The following is a 22,484-nucleotide window of genomic DNA, read 5'->3' as shown; positions in this document are numbered from 1 at the left end:
TAATTGTGGGTGACTTCAACACTCCACTCTCATCAATGAACTGATCAGGAAAACAGAAACTAAACAGTGAGACAGTGAAACTAATTGAAGCTTTGGACCAATTGGATTTAAGATATATATATATATATATATATATATATATATATATATATATATATATATATATATATATATATATATATATATATATATATATATAAAACATTTCATCTCAAAGCAAAAGAATATACCTTTTTCTCAGCACCTCATAGTACCTTCTCCAAAATTGATCATATAGTTGGTCACAAGACAGACCTCAACAAATATAAGAATATTGAAATAATCCCATGCCTCCTATCAGATCACTATGGAGAAAAATTGGTATTTAATAACATTAAAAACAACAGAAAGCCCACATATACATGGAAATTGAACAATGCTCTACTCAAGGATACCTTGGTAAAGGAAGAAATAAAGAAAGAAATTAAAGGTTTTTTTCTTTCTTTCTTTCTTTTTTTTTTTTTTTTTTTTTTAGAATTTAACGAAATTGAAGGCACAACATACATAAATCTATGGGACACAATGAAAGCAGTGCTAAGAGGAAAATTCATAGCTTTGAGTGCCTCCAAAAAGAAATTCGAGAGAGTATACACTAGAAGATTAACAACACAACTGAAAGCCCTGGAACAAAAGGAAGCTAATTCACCCAGGAGAAGGAGAAGACAGGAAATCATCAAACTCAGAGAATCAATCAAGTAGAAACCAAGAGAACCATACAAAGAATCAAAAAAACCAGGTGCTGGTTCTTTGAAAAAAATCAATAAGATAGATAAACCCTTAGCCAGACTAACCAAAAGGCACCGAGAAAGTATCCAAATTAACAAAATTAGAAATGAAAAGGGAGATATTAGAGCAGAAACTGAGGAAATTCAAAAAATCATCAGATCCTACTACAAAACCCTGTACTCAACACAACTGGAGAACCTTGAGGAAGTGGACAATTTCTTAGACAGATACCAAATCACAAAATTAAACCAGGATCAAATAGATCATCTAAACAGACCCATAACCCCTAAAGAAATAGAAGGGGTCATAGATAGCCTTCCAACCAAAAAAAGCACAGGACCAGATGGTTTCAGTGCAGAATTCTTTAAGACCTTCAAAGAAGACTTAAGTCCAATACTCTTCAAACTATCCCACCAAATAGAAACAGAAGGAACCCTACCCAAGTCCTTCTACGAAGCCACAATTATGCTGATACCAAAACCACACAAAGATCCAACTAAGAAAGATAATTTCAGGCCAATTTCCCTTATGAATGTCAATGCAAAAATACTCAATAAAATTCTTGCCCACAGAATCCAAGAACACATCAAAACGATCATCCACCTGGATCAAGTAGGCTTCATCCAAGGGATACAGGAATGTTTCAATATAAGGAAATCCATCAATGCAATCCTCTACATAAACAAACTCAAAGAAAAAAACCACATGATCATTTCATTAGATGCTGAAAAGGCATCTTTCATGCTAAAAGTCATGAAAAGGACAGGAATTCAAGGCCCATATCTAAACATAGTAAAAGCAATATGCAGCAAACCAGTAGCCAACATCAAACTAAATGGAGAGAAACTTGAAGCAATCCCACTAAAATCAGGGACTAGACAAGGCTGCCTCTCTCTCCATATCTTTTCAATATAGTTCTTGAAGTCCTAGCTAGAGCAATTAGACAACATAAGGAAGTCAAAGGGATACAAATTGGAAAGGAAGAAGTCAAACTATCACTATTTGTAGATGTTATGATAGTATACTTAAGTGACCCAAAAAAAAAAACTGTACTAGAGAACTCTTACAGCTGATAAACAACTTCTGCAAAGTGACTGGCTACAAAATCAACTCAAGAAAATCAGTAGCTTTTATATACTCTTAGGATAAGCAGACTAAGAAAGAAATTAGGGAAATGACACCCTTCACAATAGCCACAAACAGCATAAAGTATCTTGGGGTGACTCTAACCAAACACGTGAAAGACCTATATGAAAAGAACTTCAGATCTCTGAAGAAGGAAATTGAAGATCTCAGAAAATGGAAAAATCTGTCATGCTCATGGATTGGCAGGATTAATATAGTTAAAATGGCCATATTGCCAAAGCAATCTACAGATTCAATGCAATCCCCATCAAAATTCCCACCCAGTTCTTCATAGAGCTAGAAAGAGCAATGCTCAAATTCATCTGGAATAACAAAAAACCCAGGATAGCTAAAAACTATTCTCAACAGTAAAAGAAATTCAGGGGGATTCAGTATCCCAGACCTCAAACTTTACTACAGAGCAATAGTGATAAAAACTGCATGGTATTGGTACAATGTCAGGCAAGTCGATGAATGAAATAGGATTGAAGACCCAGAATTGAACCCACACATCTATGGTCACTTCGTCTTCGACAAAGGAGCTGAAAGCATCCAGTGGAAAAAAGATAGTCTTTTCATCAAATGGTGCTGGTTCAATTGGAGGTCAGCATGCAGAAGAATGCGAGTCGATCCATTCTTATCTCCTTGTACTAAGCTCAACTCCAAATGGATCAAAGACTTCCACATAAAAGCTGACACACTGAAACTAATAGATAAGAAACTGGGGAAGACCCTGGAGGACATGGGCACAGGGGAAAAGTTCCTGAATAGAACACCAATAGTTTATGCTCTAAGATCAAGAATTGACAAATGGGACCTCATAAAACTACAAATTTTCTGTAAGGCAAAGGACACTGTCAAAAGGACAAAACGTCATCCAACAGATTGGCAAAGGATCTTCACTAACCCTAAATCTGACAGAGGTCTAATATCTAATATATACAAAGAACTCAAGAAGGTAGAACCTAGAAAACCAAATAACCCCATTAAAAACTGGTGTACCGAGCTAAACAAAGAATTTTCACATGAAGAACTTCAGAGGGCTGAGAAACACATTAACAAATGTTCAACATCATTAATCATTAGGGAAATGCAAATCAAAACAACCCTGAGATTTCACCACATACCAGTCAGAATGGCTAAGATCAAAAACTCAGGAGACAGTAGGTGCTGGTTAGGATGTGGAGAAAGACGAACACCCCTCCACTGCTGGTGGGATTGTAAGATGGTGCAACCACTTTGGAAATCAGTCTGGAGGTTCCTCAGAAAGTTGGGTATGGCACTTCCAGAGAACCCTGCTATACCACTCCTGGGCATATACCCAGAGGAGTCTCCAGCATGTAATAAGGACATATGCTCCACTATGTTCATAGCAGTCTTATTTGTAGTAGCCAGAAGCTGGAAACAACCCAGGTGTCTCTCAACGGAAGAATGGATACAAAAAATGTGGTATATTTACAAAATGGAGTACTATCCAGCCATTAGAAACAATGGATTCATGAAATTCGTAGACAAATGGATGGAGCTGGACAACATCATACTAAGTGAGGTAACCCAGTCTCAAATGATCAATCATGGTATGCACTCACTGATAAGTGGATATTAACCTTGAAACTTGGAATACCCAAGAAATAATTCACATATTAAATGATGTCCAAAAAGAACAGAGGGGTGGCCCCTGGTTCTGAAATGACTCAATGCAACAGTATAGGGAAATAATGGAACAGGGAACTGGAAAGCCCTGGAACAAAAAGGAGCTAATTTACCCAGGAGGAGTAGAAGACAGGAAATCATCACACTCAGGGATGAAATCAAATAGAAACAAAGAGAACCATACAAAGAATCAACAAAACCAGGACCTGGTTCTTTGAGAAAATCAATAAGATATATAAACCCTTAGCCAGACTAACCAAAGGGCACAGAGACAGTATCCAAATTAACAACGTTAGAAATGAAAAGGGAGATATAACAACAGAAAATGTGGAAATTCAAAGCATCACCAGATCATACTACAAAACCCTATCTCAACACAACTGGAAAATCTGGAGGAAATGGACAATTTCCTAGACAGATACAAAACACCAAAATTAAATCAGGATCAAATAGATCATCTAAACAATCCCATAAACCCTAAAGAAATAAAAGGGGTCATAGAAATTCTCCCAACCAAAAAAAGCACTGGACCAAATGGCTTTAGTGCAGAAATCTATCAGACCTTCAAAGAAGACCTAACACCATAAAATCAAAATTTAGAAGGAGCCTATACAATGATTTCATAGCCAATTGATAATGATAAAAGATTTATCCCAAGATTTCTAACATTGAGAAATACTAGCTACTCATGGCTAGTAAATGCCACATGGGTTCACATTCACAGACATCTTCTTTCTCCCTCTATCATGAGGGATTTTCTGTCTCTTCAACTCTTTAGCTCTGCCTCCCTTTTCCCTGTCCAATCACAGACCTCTTCTATGCTAAGATAATTTGGACAGGGAAAATCCTGCTACAAAAGAGAAAATATCAACACTCCTGAAACCATCCCATACAATAGAAACAAAAAGAATGTAGTATTCCTTAGCTGCCTGCAGCTATTTCGAACTGGGTTGCTCGAAAAGAATCTGAGGGATGGATGGGGAAGGGGTGAAAAGAAGGAGGGCCAAGACAATATTTCACTGATCAAGGCCAGAAACTTTAATGGCAGTCAGACCTTTTAACAGTTTGGGCAAACCCTTCCCCCCAGACTCTGGGCTGAGTTCTGGTGGAAGTTGTCTAGCTTCTCTTGGAGGTCCTTGTCTTGACTGCTCCAGCAGCTGGGTGGGTCATCTGCTGAATTCAGGAATTCCTAGACCTGGAGGAATAATGGGCTTAACCTTCACTGAGCTTCTCCACCCTAGGATAAAAATTCCTGCTTTAACCTACTTCCCTATTATGTCCTAACAGCAGATTTCTGCCCGAAGCCAGAGATTATCCTTAACCAATGTCAAACTCAAACCATGTGCATGACTGCCCCAATATGTCTCTGTAAATTTCCACCCTTTTTTATTAACTTGAAAACAAGGAGGTAGAAAACAAGTGGATAAATATCCTTCATAAGAAGGCGGGCCTTAACCAGGAGGGCAAGCATTAACCGTAATTCCTCTTAAATATTGTATAGCATCTTTTTCCGAGGAGGGGTAATAGGCTCCATTATTATTTTAAGGACAGCCTCTCAACGTTAACCCCTATGCAATTAGATGTACTTCCTGGGGACTCTGAAGCAGAAATTCACCTCCCCATGCAGTGCCTTGCTTCTCATGTCTCACTGGTACCCATGTTTGTTCATAAACAAACACACATAGATCTGAGTTCTATGTGGCTCCCTCTTTGGAGATCCACTTGTATAAGTTTTGAAGCCAGGGGGTCTGCAAGCGTCTTTAACAGACACGCTATCCTTCCATCCAGGTGAGCCTGGGTGGAAACAGCCAGTATGCTTAACAAACAAGGTCAAGAGTTAAAGGTGGAACAGGATTAACTTTTCCCTGAAGTATCCAACTCAGTTGCAAATTAGCAACTTTAAGGACACAAAGCCTGGCCTCTGGGGTGGGAGAGGTAGCCTTGAGTATCAAGAGATAAGCTGTTACTTCTCAGGAAAAGTGGAGACTATATTTTAAATTAACACAGCTGGCTGAAGATTGTTAGCCATCTTCCAAATTGGAACTTCCAATATTGGATTTATTTCTATATCAATCTATGGTTGAGTCAACTGATCACAATAAGGAGAAGAGTCATAACTCCTCTTTTGATTAATTTTTCCTAAGCTAGCTTAACAGTCTCCATGTTCTGTCCCATAAAGTCTAAAAGCTTGAAGCAAGGCAATTTATCTAACCTGGGACATTTGACAATTAAAGCAACTCAAGAACATATACACAATATAGCTCTTATGTTACCATTGTCTGGGCATTTAGCAAGCATACAGTCAGCATATCTTCAGCATGCCACACCAATCACTCTGGTAGCTAGCATGCTTCTGCAGCATTCTGTGGAAAAAAACATAGGGGACATGCCTTCTTCCCCAATATTAAATCAGGATCATGGCATATGTCAATAAGTGAATTCCTTCATTTCACGTAGACATCAATATGCCTTATTACAGGATGCCATATACACTCAGCAAGGAGCTCCTTGGCTTCCAAATTTTAAAATTTTCTTAAAAATATGCAAGCATAATTTAAATGATATGCACTGGAACACAATTTCCCCTCTCTTCTCTCTTCCAAGATGATATTGTTTTATTAATTTAAGTTGGAACACAAAGTATATTCCATAATATAGTCAATAAGTATGTAATTATAGAAAATAAATGTAGCATTTTAGTTCCTTTTTCTGTTAGAGCAGTTGCAACTAGAAAACCTAAAAATTAATCATTAGTCACAGGCACATATTTAATCTTCTAAATTAGAAATATGAGTATCATTTATCTGTAATAATTAAGTCCTCTAGGATTAACACCATTATATGGTAGAGGTAGAAATTGAGGACATCAAGAAAAAAATTTTTATAATTTGATGTGCACAAAAATACAAAATTATTTTTTAAGCCATTACCCTTTTGATGATATAAACAATGCTTGTACATCCAATTGTTTCTATATAGCCTGTCTGGGATAAAAATTTTATGTGACTTGCCTTAAGGAGTCTTGTCCAGGCACCTTTTTTAAAGATTAATTATATAAGTATATTGTACCGGTCTCTCTAGCCTTTGGGTTAGCTTTCAAATTTCTAAAGGACAGTCATTTAGAGAACATATCCTTTGTTCTTTGAAATTTGAATTACATTTGCATAAACTGTAAAAATTAAGAATTAGCAGTATTAAAAATGAAACAATTTTAAGCAATTGTAAACCATGATCTATATACATATTTACTATTATGATAAGCTTGATTTTTAACATCTCAAAAATAGCTGCTATAGTATTTGTGCTGAAGCAGGGAGAAACTTAAAGGAATAAACATGTGATCTGATAGTAACAAATTATCTTTCGGATAACAATTATTAATTTTGCCTAAAATTGCTTGCCATGTAATAGATCAACCATTAATAATAATTAATTTGATTGCTGCTTGAAGCAAGGAACAAATGTTTTCTACCTTGAAAACAGAGGTTTAAGACCTCCTGTGGCAAGCTTAAGATGAGGTAAATATAAGATAAAGCCAATTAATATATCCTAACAATCTTTAAAAATCATTTACTTGAAAAAATTTAAAGCCCATAGTTAGGAGCAAAGGCCTGTAACAAACATTTCATGAACATTATACACTGAAAAAATCTAAAATCCTAGCTTCTTGTATGGAAATAGAGACAAACATTTTTTCTCATGATAGATAAGGCTATTAGCCATTCCTTGAGGCAAAAACTTCTAAAGAAATTGCTTTGCTGTTTCTTTAAAGTTAGAAGCAAATGCTTTTATAATTATCAGAATGTAAAGCAAAAACTAACCCTTTAAATCCACAATAATTTTGTAGGGAGTAGACAGGCCAAATGTTAATGCCTTTATAGCCTGGTTGAACTTTCATAGATTTGAACTGCATTTTAAACCACACCTGGATAAGTCTGTTAAGAATGTTGTTTTAGCCAAATACTCCCTAAGCTTTGCATCAACTCAAATGTAAATTTTTTTTTATCTGCCCTAGAATCCACCTTGAATCCTTGGCAAGGACATTTTGAGGATTAAGTAACAAAAGAAACCTGTAATTTCACAGTCAAAGGAACATGCTTGATATCAAATACATTTCCACTGAGATCTCCTTTTTAATCTTGGAGGGTTAAATTTTGCTCCTACCATTCATTGTAGCCTATAAACTTGTGGAAAATTGGCAATTGGCCTATAACGGCCACAGCTGTATCACTCTTAAAATTATCTTAATTACAAAATATGTTAAGAATCGTGAGCCTGCAAACTGAAAACTGCAGCCAATGACACACTGGCGATTTTTATTGTAACTCAATTTTTCTTGCAATATTAGAGCATGGCTACAACTTTGGAAGTAAATCCCAATTTTAAACAATCTATTTTCTTTAAAATCAAAGGCAAACACATTTTTACAGTACAAGGTTTGTCTGCCAGTTCTTAAGTTCAAGTGTATGACAGTGTAACTTATTAAAGAGACATTATTTTAAATCTTAATCTTTATAAGTCTAATTTCTAGGTTATGATTCACACAAAACACCATGCCAATTATAAGCATCTTAAAGGCCTGTATTTCCTGGGTTGTGTCATGCCATGTGTTGTTTAAAAATGGCGACTACTCTAAATTACCAGCTTTAATCTACCTTTTTGTTAATAACATTATACCTTTTAAATCACGTCTAATGACTTATAAGCCAATACTCTATATAGTCAAGACATGAAAAATATACCTTTAAGACCAATTATAAACAAGAACAAAGCATGAGTTGTGTTAGGCCACGTGTAGCTAGTTAAGACGGCCCCAACACTGAACCACCAGTTTGAAATTAACCTTTTCTTAATAACACTATACCTTTTAAATCATAACCAATTAATTTATAACTCTTTAGTCAAGATATGTAAAACCTTATACAGTTAAAACCAATTAGAAAGAATAATAAAGTGATTACATGAATTTCATAAGTTAAACCAAAGTTTTCCCAAATCTTGAGGCTTCTGAGCTTTTAAAAGCAGCTTTTTCCCTGAGCCATGTTTGCCTCTCAGGTGAGTGAGCTGCGCTGCATCTCAGCTTTAAATCTCTCCCAACACAAACTGCGGCTGGCTCAAGACGTTGCCAGCAGATGAAATTCTTACCAATTTTTCTTTTTAACATGAAACAAAAAGTCATTCACACAAAAACATGGAGAGGACATAAAAGTATACATAGACAATCAGTGCACCAGGAAAAACACAGAAAGATACACAGAAAGAGAAGCACACTTGTTGTTAAGCAATTGCATCCATTTTCCTCTTAAAGCAGCTCTTTTAAGGAGGCTGCGGACATATGCCTATTTTTAAAACCCTTTTCTTTTCTGCCTGAATCACCTCTTACGAGCTTTGGACAAATGCCTACCAAATTCCTACCCCATATTCCACTGTCTGCCCCCTAGGCCAGTTCAGTACTGGGTCCATACTGCCTCACTTAGTCTCTATCCTCTAGCTCACCATGCAGGATACCATCTTTTCCTTTTTCAGTTTTCCGCAAAGCTTTGCCAAGACATGGTCACCTCAGGAAGCCTTCTTGAATCCATCCCCGTGTCCGGGCATCACTCTGTTTTATTTCTTAGCTGCCTGCAGCTATTAGGAACTGGGTTGCTGGAAAAGAAGCTGAGGGATGGATGGGGAAGGGCAAAAAGAAGGAGGGCCAAGACAATATTTCACTGATCAAGGCCAGAAACTTTAATGGAGGTCAGACCTTATAACAGTTTGGGCAAACCCTTCCCCCCAGACTCTGGGCTGAGTTCTGGTGGAAGTTGTCTAGCTTCTCTTGGAGGTCCTTGTCTCGACTGCATCAGCAGTTGGGTGAGTCACCTGCTTAATTCAGGAATTCCTAGACCTGGAGGAACAATGGACTTAACCTTCATTGAGATTTTCCACCCTAGGATAAAAATTCCTGCTTTAACCTACTTCCCTATTATGTCCTAACAGCAGATTTCTGCCCAAAGCCAGAGACTATCCTTAACCAATGTCAAACTCAAACCATGTGCATGACTGCCCCAATATGGCTCTGTACAAAAGAACACTACCTAATTTATTATATGAAAACTCATTTACTTTAATATCTAAAGTGCAGAAAGACCTAACAAAGAAATAGAACTTCAGATCAATTTCCTTTATGTAAAAAACTCATTAAAATCTTAGAAAACTGAATCCAAGAATACATCAAAATCATCTTTCACCATGATCAGGTAGGCTTCATCCCAGGGATACAAGTATGGCTCAATATACCAAATTCATTAGTGCAATGCATTATATAAGCAATGATCTGTTCTTTATGGTAACCCAGCAGCTGTCTGTGGCCTTGCCCAAGTCTCTTTCTCATGATTATGCTCTTCCTCTGTAATGTAAGCTTTTATCACCTCTCATGATTCCTTTAATGTGACCTACATCCCATCAATGGAATTTTTTATCCTATAAACACTAAAAATACTGATAAAACCATGGAGTGGGAATCGTTCTTTAAACAGGAGGGACAGAATATGTTATGGGGGAATCAGATTATGTTATCTCCCATGGATACTCAGCCAGGCTTTGAGGAGTACAGGATGGAATGGAGGGAGTATGAGATAGGCTGTGTTTCTCATCAGAAGTATAAGAGGGGTGGAAAAAATGGTCTCACATCTTCCACCCAACCCAACAATAGAGTCAGGTTGGGATTTCCAAAGAGGGAGAGAGAGAGAAAATGAAGGAAACAGAGAAGGAAGGATCAGAGGCTAGAGAGAGTATGTGGTGTACCAGTCTTAATTTCATCTTTGACAGATTTTCAGTTGTTTTTCAGTCTTTTCATAACAGAGTCATGTGTCCTTCCAAAATAGGTTTATACATATGGGCTCTTTAACCTTGCCTAACATACTGTGTGGCTCCTCGGTTTTTGCAAGTGAGTTCCTGATTTCTTTGACTAGGGATGGCCTGACTCTTTTGTTTGTTTGTTTGTTTGTTTGTTTGTTTTTGTTTCTGCTTTATCCAAATCCTCCTCCTTGAATTCTTATCCATTGAACTTTCTTGGATTGATAGTTCCTTTACAATTTTGTTTTTTTCCTTCTTTTCAAAAAGAAATGATTCTTCTGTCATACGATATGTCCAATTGAAGCCTTTCCTTTTTCTATTACTTTCATTTCTTTACAACTCTGATTTCCCAAAGATCTACTGTTTTTCCCATTCCATTCAAAAAACCACTGGGCATATACAGGTGAGGACACCATCTTTGCTCCTGTGACTGAGCATGCTGTAACAGCCAGGAACACAAGGAACACCCAAGTGTCAGAACACTTAGGACATGGTCCACTTGCACCCATGAGGTGGGCAGAACTACAGCCATCTGTGCACCTATCCTCTCAGTTAACATCTGCTCTTCACGAGTCCCACATTTAGAGTGAGTCCCACATTTAGAGGTGAGGCCTCCTCCTGTAACTGAGCTAGCTGTTACAGCCAGGAACAAATGGAACACCCAACTGTCAGAAGAGCTGGAGCAGAGTCCACCAGCACCCAGAATCTGGGCAGTGCCCCAGCACTCTGTGCCAGGGAAAGCTAGTTAATCGGGGGTGCTGAGAAAAGTTTGCAGGCACACAGGAGGGACAAACACCTGCTAGAGACAGCAGAACCAGCTAACACTTGAGAAAATCAGATGGCAAAAGGCAAATGAATGAATGTTAATAAGAGAAATCAAGGCACTATGACACTACCCAAACCTAATTCTCCCACAACAGCAAGTCCTGAATACCCTAACACACGGGAAAAGCAATATTTGGATTTAAAAGCACAGCTCATGATGCTAATAGAGGGATTCAAGAAGGAAATAAGTAACTTCCTTAAAGAAATATAGGAGAACAGAGGTAAATAGGTAGAAGACCTTAAAGAATTACAGGAAAGCACAAACAAACAGGTGAAGGAATTGAACAAAACCATCTAGGATATAAAAATAGAAGTAGAAACAATAAATAAATGACAAAGGGAAACAACTATGGACATAGAACACCTAGAAAAGAAGTGAGGAGTAATGGATCCAAGCATCAAAAAGAGAATACAAGAGATAGAATATAGAATCTCACATGCAGAAGATACTATAGAAGGCATTGACACAATAGTCGAAGAAAATGCAAAATGCAAAAGGCTCCTAACCCAAAACATCCAGGAAATCCAGGACAAATTGAGAAGACATAACCTAAGGATTACAGGTATAGAAGAGAGTGAAGATTTCCAAATTAAAGGGCCAGTAAATATCTTCAACAAAATTATAGAAAACTTCCCAAACTTAAAGAAAGAGATGCCCATGAACATCCAAGAAGCCTACAGATCTCCCAACAGATTTGACCAGAAAAGAAATTTCTCCCACCACATAATAATTAAAATGCCAAATATACTAAACAAAGAAAGAATATTAAAATCAGTAATGGAAAAGTCAATTAGCATATCCAAGTAGACTTATCAGAATTACACCAGACTTCACACCAGAGACTAAGAAAGCCAGAAGAGTCTGGGCAGATGTCATGTAGACACTAAGGGAACACAAATGCCAATGCAGGCTGCTATACCCAGCAAATCTCTCAATTACCATAGATGGAGATACAAAGTTATTCCATGGCAAAAACAAATTAACACAATATTTTTCCACAAATCCAGCCATTCAAACAATAATGAATGGAAAACACCGACAAAAGAAGGAAAACTACACACTAAAAAACTCAAGAAATAAATATTTCAATAAACCCAAAATAAGATAAGCACAAAAACATAAAAATTACATTAAAAATAACAAGAAGCAACAATTATTATTCCTTATTATCTCTTAACATCAATGGACTCAGTTCCCCAATAAAAAGACATAGACTAACATACATAACAGGATCCAGCATTTCGCTGCATAAAGGAAATACATCTCAGTATCAAAGACAAACACTACCTCAGAGTTAAAGACCAGAAAACAATTTTCTAAGCAGATGGTTCCAGGAAAGAGGCTGGACTAACCATTCAAATGTAGAATAAAATTGACTTTCAACCAAAAGTCATCAAAAAAGACACAGAGAGACACTTCATACTAATAAAAGGAAAAATCTACCAAGAAGAATTCTCAATGCTGAGAATGCAAGGGCATTCTCCAAATGCAAGGGCATCCTCATTCATAAAAAAAACTTTACTAAACCTTAAAGCACACATTACACCTCACACCGTAATTATGGGTGACCTCAATACCCCACACTATGCAATGGACAGACCAGAGAAACACAAAATAAACAAGGACACAGTAAAACTAACAAAAGTTTTCGACCTAAGAGATTTAATAGATATCTATAGAATATTCCACCCAAAATCAAAAGCATATACCTTCTTCTTTGAACTTCATGGCTACCTTCTCCAAAACTTACCATATATTTGGTTGCAAAACAGACCTCAACAGATATAAGAAGAACGAATTAATCCCATGCCTCCAATCAGATCACTATGGAGGTCTTCAATAGCAGCAAAAACAAACAAACAAACAAACAAAAAAAAACCACACATACACATGAAAGCTGAACAATGCTCTATTCAATGATACCTTGGTCATGGAAAAAAAAAAGGAAAGAAATCAAAGTCTTTTTAGAATATTTTGAAAATGAAGAAGGAAAATACCCAGATTCATGGGGACATAATGAAATCAGTGCTAAGAGGCAATCTCATAGCTCTGAATGCCTCCAAAAAGAACCTGAAGAAAGCATACACTAGCACCTTAGCAACACTCCTGAAAGCTCTAGAACAGAAAGAAGCTAATCCACCCAAGAAGAGTAGAAGGCAGGATATCATCAAACACAGGGATGAAAACAACCAAGTAACCAAGTAGAAACAACAAAAACCATTAAAATAATCAACAAAACCAGGGATTTTTTTGTTTGTTTGTTAATTTTTGTTTATTTTGTTTTGTTTTTTTGTTTTGGTTTTTTTTGGGAAAATCAACAGGATAGATAACCTCTTAGCCAGACTAACCAGAGGGTACCAAGACAGTACCCAAATTAGCAAAATCAGAAATTAAAAGGGAGATTAAAAAACAGAAACTGAGGAAATAAAATAAAATATATCAAATCCTACCACAAAAGCCTACATTCAACAAAACTATAATATCTAGATGAAATGGACAATTTCCTATACAGATACCAAATAAGAAAGTTAATTTAGGATCAGATAGACCATCTAAACTGTCCCATAACCCCTAAAGCAATAGAAGTAGTCATTAAAATTCTCCCAACCCAAAAAGCCTAGGGCCTGAATGGATTAGTGCAGAATTCTATCAGACCTTCAAAGAAGACCTAACATCAATACTCTGCAAACTATTACACAAAATAGAAACATAAGGAACACTATCCCACTCATTCTATAAATCCATAATTTAGCTGATACCAAAACCACACAAAGATGCTACAAAGAAAGAGAGGTTCAGACCATTTTCTCTTATGAATATTGTTGCAAAAATACTCAATAAAATTCTTGCCAACCAAACCCAAGAACACATCAAAACAATCATTCACCACTATGAAGTAGGCTTTATCCCAGGGATATAGAGATAGTTCAATATATGGAAATCCCTTAATGTAATCCACTACATAAACAAAATCAAGGGGAAAAAACAAATGATCATTTCATTATTTGCTGAAAAAGCATTTGAAAAATTCTACATCCCTTCATGGTAAAAGTCCTGGAAAAATCAGGAATTCAAGGCACATACCCAAAGTTAAAGCAGTATACTGCAATCTAGTAGCCAACATCAAACTAAATAGAGAGAAACTTGAAGCAATCCCACTAAGATCATGGACTAGACAAAACTGCTCTCTCTGTGCATATTAATTCAAAATAGTACTTGAAGTTCTAGCTGGAGCTATTAGACAACAAAAGGAGGTCAAAGGGATACAAAATGGAAAGCAAGAAGTTAAATTATCACTATTTGCAGATGATATGATAATAAAATTAAGCGACCTCAAAAACTCCATCAGAAAACTCCTGTAGCTGATAAACAACCTCAGCAAGTGGCTGGATATACAGTTAACTAAAACAAATCAGTAGTCTTCCTATCCTCAATGGATAATCAGGTAGAGATAGAATTTAGGGAAATGACATCCTTCACAATAGTCATAAACAACATAAAGTATCTTGGTGTGACTCTAACAAAACAAGTGAATAATCTGTATGACAAGAACCTCAAGTCACTGAGAAAAAAAAAGAAGTTAGAAGAAGGAAAGATCCCCAATGCTTAAGGACTGGAAAGAATAATATAGTAAAAATTGCCATCTTTCCAAAAGCAACATATCAATGCAATCCTCTTCAAAATACCAATTCAATGATTCATAGAGTTGGAACTAAAATTCATCTGGAATAACAGAAGACCAAGGATAGCTAAAACTCTTCTCAACTTTAAAGAACTTCTGGGGGAATCAGAATCCCTGACCTGAAGCAGTACTACAGAGCTATAGTGTGAAAAACTGCATGATATCTGTATAGGGACAGTCAGGTAGATCAATGGAATAAAACTGAAGTCCCAGAAATGAACCCACACACCTATGGTCACTTCATTTTTGACAAAGGAGCTAAAACCATCCAGTGGAAGAAAAATAGCCTTCTCAACAAATGGTGCTGGTTCAATAGGAGGATAGCATGCAAAAGAATGCAAATAGATCCATTCTTATCTCCTTGTACTAATCTCTACTCCAAGTAGATCAAGGACCTCCGCATAAAACTAGACATACTAAAAAGAAAAGAAAAGAAACCGAGGAAGACCTTTGAGCACATGGGTAGAGGGGAAATTTTCATGACCAGGAAAGGGTAAATCATTTGAAATGTACAATAGCTTATGCTCTAAGATCAAAGACTGACAAATGGGACCTCATAAAATTAGGAGGTTTCTATAAGGCAAAGGACAACTTCAATAGGACAAAACTGCAACCAACAAATTGGAAAAACATCTTTACCAATTCTCCATTTGACAGAGGGCTAACATTCAATATCTACAATTACTCAAGAATGTAGACTCCAGAGAACCAAAACACCCTTTTAAAAATAGGGTACAGAGAAAAACAAAGACTTTTCACTTGAGGAATATCGAATGGATGAAAATCCCCTAAAGAAATGTTCAACATCTTAAGTCATCAGTGATATGAAATCAAAACAACCCTGAGATTTCACCTCACACCAGTCAGAATGGCTAAGACCAACAACTCAGGAGACAGCAGGTTCTGGCAAGGATATGAAGAAAGAGGAACATCCCTCCACTCTTGGTGGTATTGCATGCCGGTACAACCACTCTGGAAATCAGTTTGGTGTTTCTCAGAAAACTGTGCACAATATATTACCAGAGGACCCTATTATACAACTCCTGGGCATATACCCAAATCATTCTCCAGCATGAAATAAGGACACATGCTCCACTAAATTCATAGAAGCTCCATTTTTAATAGTCAAAGAGTGGAAAGAACCCAGATGTCCTTCAGTGGAGGAATAGATACAGAAATGTGATATATTTTCACATGGAATTCTACAGCTATTAAAAACAATGAGTTCATGAAATTCTTAGGCAAGTGGGATTAACTAGAAAATATTCTAAGTGAGCTAACCCAATCACAAAAGAGCACACATGGTATGCAGAAACTGATGAGTGGATATTAGCCCAGGAGCTTGGAATACCCAAGCCACAATTCACATACCTAATAATGCCCAAGAAGAAGGAAGAACAAAACATGGATCTTCTGGTCCTTCCTAGAAGGGGGAACAAAATATCCATAGAAGGAGATACAGAGACAAATTGTGGAGCAGAGTCTAAGGGAATGACCATCCAGAGACTACTCCGCCTAGTGATCCATCCTATATACAGTTACAAAACCTAGACATTATTACTGACAACCACAGTACTTGCTGACTGGAGCAGGATATAGCTGTCACCTTGGAGGCTCTGCTAGTACAAGACAAATACAGAAGGGGATCCTCTCAGTCAGCCATTGAACTGATTACAGGGTCCCCAATAGGGAGCTAGAGAAAGGATCCAAGGAGCTGAAGGGTTTTGCAGCACCATAGGAGGAACTGTGCCATGAGCCACACATTATTCCGCGAGCTTCCAAGGACAAAGCCATCAACCAGATAGTACACATGGTGTTACCTATATCTCCAGATGCATGGGCAGCAGAGGATGGCCTTGTTGGAAATCAAAGGGAAGAGAGGCCCTTGGTCCTGGAAAGGCTCTATTCTTCAATATAAGGGAATACCAGAACAGGAAAGTGGGAGAGGGTTGATTGGGGAATAGGGGGAGGGGAGATAAATGGCTTATGGGATTTTCATTGGGTGGGGGGACCAGGAAAGGGTAAATCATTTGAAATGTACATAAAGAATATATCTAATAAAAATAATTTAAAAACACAAAATTCCAGCCATTTTAACATTTTAAAAATGCTGTAATGGCATTTTTCTATTTCAATGTATTTTCTTTTAAATAGAAACTATTTCCTTCCATTATCAATATGAATTGAAACTGTGGAACATACACACACACACACACACACACACACACACACACACACACACGAGAGAGAGAGAGAGAGAGAGAGAGAGAGAGAGAGAGAGAGAGAAAGAGAGAGAGAACCACTGGATGTCCTAGTGATATTAATTGAGCGTGGCATAAAAATATGCAAAAATAAGCAAAAAGATGCATTAAGACTAGGCAGAAACCCTCATATCAATGATGTGCAAGGTAGTAAAGTAGGAGGAAGTGCTACTCAAGAGCAGGAAGAAAACTCAGAGACTCCTGCTTCACACAAAAACACAAGTTAAACAATAATATATATATATATATATATATATATATATATATATATATATATGTATGTATATATATATGAACGTGCATATATGTATATATACATGCACATATACATACACACATGCATACACACACCTATACTCACATATCTCTATCTCTATCTCTATCTTTCTATCTCTATCTCTCTATCTCTCTCTCTCTCTCTCTCTATCTCTATCTCTATCTCTATATCGATATCTATATCGATATCTATATCGATATCTATATCTATATCTATATCTATATCTATATCATCTATATCTAGTTCAGGCAGACCCATGCAGATTCTTTGATTGAAGCTTCAGCCTCCATAAGCCCCTTTGTGCCCTGGTTTCTTGATTCTGTGGGCTGTGTTCTCTTTCAGTTTTTGTGCCTTCTGGCTCCTACAATCATTCCTTTCCTTCTTAGGCAGAACTCCATGAGCCGTGTGTCTCTGCATGATCTACTCCCATAAGCTGCTGTAGGAAGCCTCTATGATGATGATTGGACTAGACACTAATCAATGTATAACATCCAGTATATTATTAAGAATCAATGAAAATACCATTTGAATTAATGATTGAATGACCAAATAAATGACCTTAAATATTTTATGTTCTTATTTAAGAACTTTTGTTTGTGTTTTTACAGTTTTAAATAATTCTTAGTTATAGCTCTTTTGTGTTAGTATTCTCATTGTGAATATAAAGTAGTTAACATTTTCATTGTATTTTCTAAGTGATTATTGTTGATACTTGCCAAAGTGTAGGATTTATTTGTTTATGACTGGCCATCCCAATTGATTGCTATTATTTCAAAGTTTCTTGTCTAATTTTTAAGTACTTTCTAAGCAGCCAATCATGCCACCAGCAAATAATATGCATCCTTTTTATATATAAGACATTTACTTCTATTTTCAATGAATTTTTGGGCACAAATGTCTAAGCCATTTTATATCATTCAAAATAAATATATCTGCCTTACTCTTTTAAAAAGAATTATTGAAAATGTGTGGCTTAGAGCTTTTATTGTTTGTTTCTTTGTTTTTGATAGTCCTGTTGGATTCTACTATTAGTCCCTGTGCCTTCCATTTTCTGGTTTCTGACAATCCAGGCAATCTTGAGAATGAGCTTTATCTTTTGGTTTGGACCTCAAATTAGACCACTCATTGGATGGACTGGCTTTCAAGATCTGATTCCCTATTGTACCAGGATATCTTGTAGACAGGACAGGTTGTGGGCTTGTTCCTTGGTTTGTGCCTCAGTTTACAGAAGATAGCTAGTTCAGTCTATGTGTCCTTCATGTTATTGCTAAGGTCCATCTCATAAGTCTCAAGAAATTTCAACTGGATTCTTTTCACATTGTTTCTTAAACATCCCCTACTTCAACTCTGCCATATTTTCCAGGAGCTTTCAGGCCCAGAGAGGGTAGTGGGATAGACATGGAGTAGGACTTTTGTGATGGCTTTAAAGTCTGAGGGTCTCAGGGCTTTCTTCTCTAACTGTATTGAAATGCTAAAGAAAACTTTTAAAAACTCCTAAAACTTTCCTTCTCTTTTTGAGGGTAAAAGACAGCTGGCTTAGGTGATTTACACCCGTAGCCTAACAGCAGAGGATTGAACATTGTAGCCTTTGTTCTATCTCATCGGGAATTGCTGGGCTCTAATTTTCAGCCTGCTAATCAGAAGTCACAGAAAGAAAAGGGTACACTTAGAAAAAAAAAAGACTATAGCATTTGTCACTAAGTTGTAAAAAGTTTCCTGTGAAAGCTATCTAAGAGGAAAAGCACAAAGATCCTAAATGGGCAAAAGGAAAAAGTCTTCCATGTGGAGAAAGGGTAAAAATTTCTAGTCTGTGTGGGGAAAGATAAAAAAAAGTCTGCGTGGGTATTTTCTCTCTCTCCCTCTCATCTCTTTGTCCTCAGTACTTATACATCTTTCAGAACACATTATCACATGTTACAAAGTCCATCACAAGTTCACCAAAAAATCAAATCATTATTTGACATAGAAATTTACAACAGACAGTATTTACAAGCATACCCATTAGGAGTAATTATCTGTCATGAGACATGACAGATACAGAGGGAGAAAATCTCAGCCAACCATTGGACTGAACACAGGGTCCTCCATGGAGGAGATAGAGAAAATACACAAGGAGTTGAAGGGGGTTTGCAGCTCTATAGGAGGAACAACAATATGAACCACCCAGAACCCCCAGAGCTCCCAGGAACTAAACTACCAACCAAAGAGTACATATGGAAGCATATGCAGCAGAGAATGGACTTGTTGGACATCAAAGGGAGGAGAGTGAAGGCAAGATGCACCAGCATAGAGGAATGCCAGGTCAGGGAAGTGGGATGGGTGGATTGGTGTGCAGGGGGAGTATGGGTTTTCAAGGTGAGGGGAATCAGGAAAGGGCACAACATTTAAAATGTAAATAAAGAATATATCTAATAAACGCAGAAAAAAAGGAGTAATTGTCTGACTAAACGCACATCACCTGTCTTTGCTCCACAGATTCATGGAAGGTTTAAAAACCATAGCTAAGATATTAGTGAAGTTTTGAACAGATAAATCCAGTCAATATTGTATCTTCTGTCCTAGCAGCTATAATAAATTGCTATTTTCCTTTTTTACGACCTTTGGTTAAATGTTTTACAACCTCTGGGAATGTTTTCTGAGTCAGAGAAAGTATGGTTACCATTTAAGAGCAATTAACTGGTGTCACTTGAGAGGCTGGCAGAGTTCTCACTGCAGTTTTGAATATCAGAAAAGGAACTAATAGCAGTTTATGGCTACATTTCTCCCAACCCAATTACCTGGTTAAAGAAATCTCAACTGAATCACTAACAATACAAGCTAAAAGCCTAGATTCCGCCGATCTCCCACTACACTACTCTGTTCTAATCTACTTTATACCATATAACTTGTAATTAATCCAGGTGAAGAGCTTCTATCCAGCCTCTCAGTTAATCCCCTGTAACTCCTTCCCCTTACTGTTGATCGTCCTTAGCTCCTCCCCTTTTCCATTGATTCTTTTTACCACCCCCAAACCCTCAGCTCCTCCCCCTTCCTCCTGCCTAATCATTAGCTCAAGCCTTTATTTGAAATGTTTAGGTGGGAGAAGGTTCACCATGCAAATCCTCATCTGTAGCCCCCCCAAGGAGTAGAATTAGCATCAAAATACAAGCCCAGGACTATCCAAGATACTTCCCCCTTTCTGTCCAAATAAAAAAGCTCTTTTATCTCATACATCAATTGAACACAATTATTACCATTTTGTAATTTATAAAATACAAGATAGACCCAATGCCCAGTCCAATTAAATAGTACCCCTCTCATGTATCCGAATTTAAAAGACATAATTCTACACCTGACTCATGTCCTGGCTTTAGATTGGAATCCATCTGAAAACCATCCTCTCAAATCTATATCATCTTTTCAAATGTTAAACAGCTTGGACTGGCTATGAGACTACTAGTCTTCAACCTTGTCAGAAATCCAAGAATGACTAATATTAACTAAAAGTATGAGAAACACAAAATAAATCTTCAAACACCTCTGATCACATGGACAGGCAGGCCTTATACAACAAAACATTGGATCTTAAGCCTTCTGGCCCAGGATCATCTGACAGAACTTGGTAATGCAGAATTTTGAAGGGCTGATTACTCTGTGTTGGCAGAGATTATTGGTTGACTATTCTTCATAGTGTGTCCTTTTTTTTTTTTTTTTTTTTTTTTTTTTTGGACAGTATTTCTCTGTATATGAAATGAGGCAATTCTTGCCTGGTGACTGTCTTGCCACAACTGAAACAACTCCATTGATGCTCAATTTCTTCTTTGAATTCAAGGTAGGGGTGTGGTTGGTAGCAGACAGATATCCAGTCAAATGATCTTTAATATCATTTGAAATGTAAATAAAAAAAATATATCGAATAAAAAAAAAGAAATGTCAATGAGCATCATATTCTGTGGACTGCTGACACCTTTGAAGACCATCTATCTACCTAAAGCATTTCTGGACTGTTAAGCCTTGAATACTCTTGGCCATTTCTAATTGAAATAACTCAGGAACATTTTTTTTTAACTAATTCGCAACCATGAGTTAGCTATCTGGGCCTTAACTTGTATTACTTAATCATCTAAAAATGGCTTATAATAGCAGTTATAGAAGGACTGGATCTAAGCCTTGTATTCTTAATTGTGTTATATAGGAACAATGCCTATATGGGAGTAACAACATTAATTTCAGTTTTATTTCAATTATATATTTGTATGAATGAAAACCTTAAATTTACATTAAATAAATTCTGAACCAATATAAGAGATTATAACTTCAACTTCATATCAATTATAAAGACTTCTACCAATGTAAGGTCTGGCTATGTAATGCTTTGCTTAAAAGTTCATTTGCTAACCTATTCCTATTTGTCAGTTTCTATAACTTCTAGGATATTACTGTCTCACTTTTTCCTTTTCCATCCCCTTCCCCTTTACCTAAGATAGAAGAATAGAGAAAAAGAAAGATAGAAATCCCTGAGTTTAAACTCTTTAGTTCCCTCTCTGTCCAAAGCTACATTTGTAAAGTATCCCTAAAATGACAGCAGATCTATAATTACTAAAATAATCAGAACCATCCACCCCACATAAGGAACTGGGAGGATGATTGCCCTCTATTTGCTTCCAGCTTAATTGGGGCAAAGAATTACCATCTGGGGGCCCAAAGGGAAATAGGAAAGTAGCTTGTAAGAGAAAAGCTAGCTGGCATTATTTGCTTTCCAGTAACTATGTGCTGAGAAAGTTCAGTGTCAGGTGACATCTTGACCATGACATTCTGAAAGGCTAGACAGGCAAGTAAAGTTCTGGAAGCAAGTCTTTAAAAGAGTCATCTTTTATCTAGTTGACATAGAGTCAAGTGTGAAGCTCGAATGGAATGTCCTGGAATCTCAGCATCCAAGATGTAAATCATTTAAGGGCTGCCTTTCTCTCCTTTCATCCTGTAGTATACAAAACATCAAAGAAACAAGTAAACAGGAAATATATTCATATGGAGCATGCAGGGTGCACAGATTGGTGAGTGAAGATGAATAAAGATGAC

The sequence above is a fragment of the Apodemus sylvaticus genome, chromosome 4 (assembly GCF_947179515.1).
Source record: "Apodemus sylvaticus chromosome 4, mApoSyl1.1, whole genome shotgun sequence".
NCBI classification, from domain to species: domain Eukaryota; kingdom Metazoa; phylum Chordata; class Mammalia; order Rodentia; family Muridae; genus Apodemus; species Apodemus sylvaticus.
This window is presented reverse-complemented; position numbering follows the sequence as displayed.